This window comes from Octopus bimaculoides, chromosome 6 (assembly GCF_001194135.2).
Source record: "Octopus bimaculoides isolate UCB-OBI-ISO-001 chromosome 6, ASM119413v2, whole genome shotgun sequence".
Classification (NCBI taxonomy): domain Eukaryota; kingdom Metazoa; phylum Mollusca; class Cephalopoda; order Octopoda; family Octopodidae; genus Octopus; species Octopus bimaculoides.
In genome coordinates this window covers 90,018,771-90,023,585 of record NC_068986.1, presented here as the reverse complement: position 1 = coordinate 90,023,585, position 4,815 = coordinate 90,018,771, and the positions used below count along the sequence as shown (strand labels likewise).

The window sequence follows — 4,815 nt, the reverse complement described above, 5'->3', positions numbered from 1 at the left end:
TATATATATATATATATATATATATATATATATGTACACACACACACCTAAACATGCATACACATGCTAACACATATATTCACTACGTGGTTTTATTTTTTTTTCTTGTATTTTTGTTGGTTGTGATGTGTTGCTGAACAGCTGAAATGTGGTTTTAGAGTAGTGCTAGCTCAATCTTTGAACTCTCAAATATTATTACCTTTTTATACAGTTTCATTTCCCATATGTGTATTTATACTCCATATATATATATATATATATATATATATACACACACACACACACACACACACACACACACACACACACACACACACACACACACACACACACACGTGAGTGTGTGTAAGAGTTTTGAAGTATATATAGAAATATATTTTACTTAGTACTAACATTATCTGATATGGAGCTCAATCTGTTGGGTAGAGTGGATAGATATGTTTATTATATTGAAAGTTGACAGTCTGTTCTGAGTTTTGCCTTTTCATGAAATTTAGTTTACAATTATGCTAAAGACTCAACTCTTTGTAACACGTGTTACATTCATGTAACCTTTATAAACTTGCAGGTCTCTTTTTCTTCTTCCCACTTGTGAATAGTCATGAGTGAAACTAAGGGTAGACTGTCAATTTTTGATGTATAAATTAATTTTTGCATATTTTAGAATTGTTTTAATTTCAGCTAACTCAACAGTTCTGGATATTCTCCTTTTTTTTTTTTTTTTTTTTTCAATAAAATATTTTTGAAATTCTACCTGTAAGATATTGTTCAATGTTTTATAATAAATTACATCTTTGGAAGTTTTTAGAGAGAGAGAAAAATGCCATCAGTATATATATTCAGTTTTTTTTTTTTTTTTGGTTTTTCCATTCATTAATTTGGTAATTATTGTAAAATTTAAGTTCACTATCCCCTCTTTCTTGTTTTATTTTCTTTGTTCTTTTGTTTGTTTATTTTTGCCAATGTTGTTATTATTCTTTATATAATAACAGCCTTGTTGACAACAGCGAGGAAAGATAAAGAAAAAAGAAGCAACTTTAAGGTTTATTTTATGAAAGATATCAAATTTGAGTTTTTCTTAAGAGTGTGCTTCATTGAACTTATTCAGGTTCACAAATATTATTGCATATTGCCATAGAGCTGTATTTGATTACTACCATGAAACTGTGCAGTCTTATAAATTTCATTATTACACTTAGCCAGGAATCCAAATAGTTTTATAATATAATTCAACATCACCATGAACTGCATGAATATTAAGTATTGCTATGAAACTATCGTTTCATATATAATGCCAGGAAATTGTACAGTTTTTGTGAATATTCTTATTCCACATCATTAAAGCACCCATTTGACAGCACTCAGAACCAAGTTATCGTTTTAAAATCATTTTTGCTTATCAATACAGGAGGGATATGTGTGTATATATATATATATATATATATTTATATATAATATTGGTGGGGTGGCAGTACATAAACCTGTCCCTTGTGAAGTACACATCTGTTCCCTATCAGAATAGGTTTTATTAAAAAAAAAACAAACAGAAAAAAATTTCAGTTTAGTTTCGTTTGGAAATCTCTTCATTTGTAACTTGGCCATGGTTTGTGATCTTTCCACATATATCCTTGGAAAAGGCCCATAACGTTCTTTAGGTCAGTCCATTAAGCTGCATGGTGGATTGTTAAGTTGTATAATTTCCATGCTCCAAGAACACATGCAAATGTCTAAACTTCTGTAGTGTATGATACATGCAGAGTCTCTAGAGGGGTGAAAATACAGAGTAGCCAAATTGAAATTAATCAATGATCAATGATTTTAGTAATCTGTTTCTCAGAAAATTTATTCACAAATCTTTCAGAGAAAGTATATTCTGTGTGTATGTTGCTAGATACATATAGTAGAGCATTGATTTGGTTAGAAACTCTTTGGAAATGCAGTTTACTCTCTGGTTTTTGTTATTGATTGAGAAGGCTTAGTTTCTTGTACTAGTGTTGTTAGGAAAGATATTCCTTCCTTCCCTTCGTAATTCCAAAATAAGTGTTATATACCAGGATGAGGTGAAACTATCAATGTGTAATGATGAATATAACATTTTCAAACTGCAAATAGTATGATAAAGGGTTTTTCTCAAGATAAAAGGATGCGATTCATGTTCTCTGATGATAGTCTAACTCAGTATATTCAAACATCACATTCAGCAGCTGTCCTGTAATTTTGACTTAATTTCTTCGAGAGTCGATTACAGTGGTCACTGTTCTTTCATATATATGTATGTATGTATAATGATGGGATGTTGCTGTCATTCAGTGAGGATGCAGTTTTTCTGCTGACCAAATTATCCATTCCTGAATTAATGAAAATAACTGAGCATTGTAGAGTAGCATCATTGCGATATGGTATGCTAGGCTGTACCTTTTAAATTTCAGGTACAATGCACTCAGCAAGATTCTTCACAGTTTTCATCTACCCGATTTCAGTCACTAAGTATGGGTTAATAATTACAGTTGTCTATGAATGTCTTAATCATTGAGCCATACTGCACCCAGTGTTGTATAAATGTTCCTTTGTTCTTTGAATCTTTCATTACCTTTATGCTATTTACAATTAGTTAGCAACATGTCTATTGATTCCTCTCAGGCTACCTCGCTACAACTCTATTCACTTGACTTGAATATAATTTTACTATCATATCTGAATATTGATTCAAGACTGTTGGTGAGTTACTTTTAAAGGAAAATAAGCTGGTAGTTAAGGTACCTGGAGAGGATAATATCTTGTTTTGCTTGATAAACTGTTGAAGATTTGAAACTAGATGCGAAATAGGTTACCATTTATCAGATACAGTTCCATATGTTGCAATAGTTGTGACTTTTTCCCATCACAGGCAGTGACTATTTACAAGATTCACCAAAGATTTTGTTTGTTATACATTGCTGGGTCCCTTAGATGTTTTCTTCTTGTTTACATATTGATAAAAAGTAACAAAAAGTTAGAAATCAGTTTGTTTTAGCAGTTGGGTGTTATCTTAACATATAAGTTTACATTTTACTCCTGTATATGTTGTATATCTTTGAATTTTGATTCACTGATTTTTATTTTTTTCACATATTTTTTTTTTTACTGCAAAATATTCTTTCTGTGACATTTACTAAAACATTTTTTCTGGACATAGAGTAACTTTTTAAGTTGTAAAATTTTATATTTTCATTTCAATATTTTTGTTTTGCAATTAAAAATTAATGATCTTTAAAAAGCCACATTTAAAAAATTTAAACTATCAGATAGGAAAAGATATATAAGAGAATCTACTGAAATAACTTTGGGAATAAAATTTCATTAATCAATAATAATAATGGTGATGAAGTATCAAAAATAGTGAAGCAGAGCATTAAATATGATATTTCATTCCTACTGTCTGCATGTGGAATTCTTATATTGATAGGGTCAAATTTGCCTTTCATTCTTCTAAGGTTGGCAAAGTACAAGTCATATATTGAATTCAACTTCATTGATTGCATATACTCACCCTCCTCCTTGTGTAGATGTAGTAAATCATCATCATCATCATTTCAGTGGATATTTTAGTTCACAATATCTAGTTTAATACCCCAGAGTTCTACAGTCAATTATTTATGCATCCTTTTCATCATTCTTGGGTAGATAAAATACTAGCGGATGTATCTCCTCTCTTCAGAATGAATCATTGTATTTATTGTCATTATTGTTAATGTGTAGGATTAGCATAATCATTAGTGTCAAAAAAAATGCTTTGCAGAATTAGTTTTGACTCTTAAGGTTCTGAATTCAAGTTTGGCCTTTTATCCTTCTGAGAGCCAATGAAATGGGAGTACCATTCAAATACTGGGGTCAATGGTGCATGCTTCCCACAAATTTGCTGGTCTTGTACCTCATATCATTCTTTTAAAATCTTACTTTATTTACACAGACATGAAAATGTAACGTTATACAGAAGAGAGGAAATGGCATGTTGTTTCGAATAAGTTATTTCTCATAAATATATTGTTAGTGAAGATAATTTGGACAGTAGAGTGATGGACTCAATACAGTGTTTAACCTGATTCCAAGTTCAAATCCCATTGAGTTTACTTTGGTGCATGTTATTAACTTAAGAAGCAATCCCACTGCAGAGAACAAAAGACAGCCTCATAGAAACCACCTGCACCAGCTATGTAGTTTCAGTCCTTATTTGAAGTAAATCTATTAATTGGTGCTGCTAATTCCATTAAGTATAGCATGAATTTGTCAGTCACATTTTCTCTGTTCTATAAATATGTAACCTTTACAAGTCTTCTTATCATCTCCATTTCCAACAGTATCAGCCTCTGTTTTGAGCCTCCTTACTCTTTCTTACTTGTCTCTTTGACACATGAATAAGGTTCATGGCTGTTTCAGCTCTTAGGAGCCAGAAAAAAAATTGCTTAAGGGAAGTGAAGAGTCCTTCTAGGTTGTGGGAAATTAATAAGGTTTGTCACAATGTGACAGCTGGTTTAACTACAGAAAGGCCACTTCATTTCAATAACTAACCTCATCAGCACATTAAAAGTTGGTTAAAATTATTGACCACTCAAGTAGTGTTAAATATCTAGCTTAGGGCTTTACTACTAGAGTTGATCCGACCTTTTCATCCTTCAGTTGACAAAATGAGTACCAATAAGGAAGTATGTACATGCCCTCTCATAACTAAAAAAAAACACCTTCTGCATAGACACCAGCAATCATCATCATTGTGTGTACAAATGTAAATTTGTGTGTGCATATATATATATATATATATATATATATATATATATA

At 31.1% G+C, this 4,815-nt stretch overlaps 1 protein-coding gene across 33 annotated transcripts in view; it reads left to right on the top strand.

Moving 5' to 3' along the window:
- The window catches only part of LOC106869810 (cytoplasmic dynein 1 intermediate chain 2), an 85,864-nt gene that overhangs the window by 47,627 nt on the left and 33,422 nt on the right, over positions 1 to 4,815 (top strand). The gene's annotated exons all lie outside the window — the stretch shown is intronic.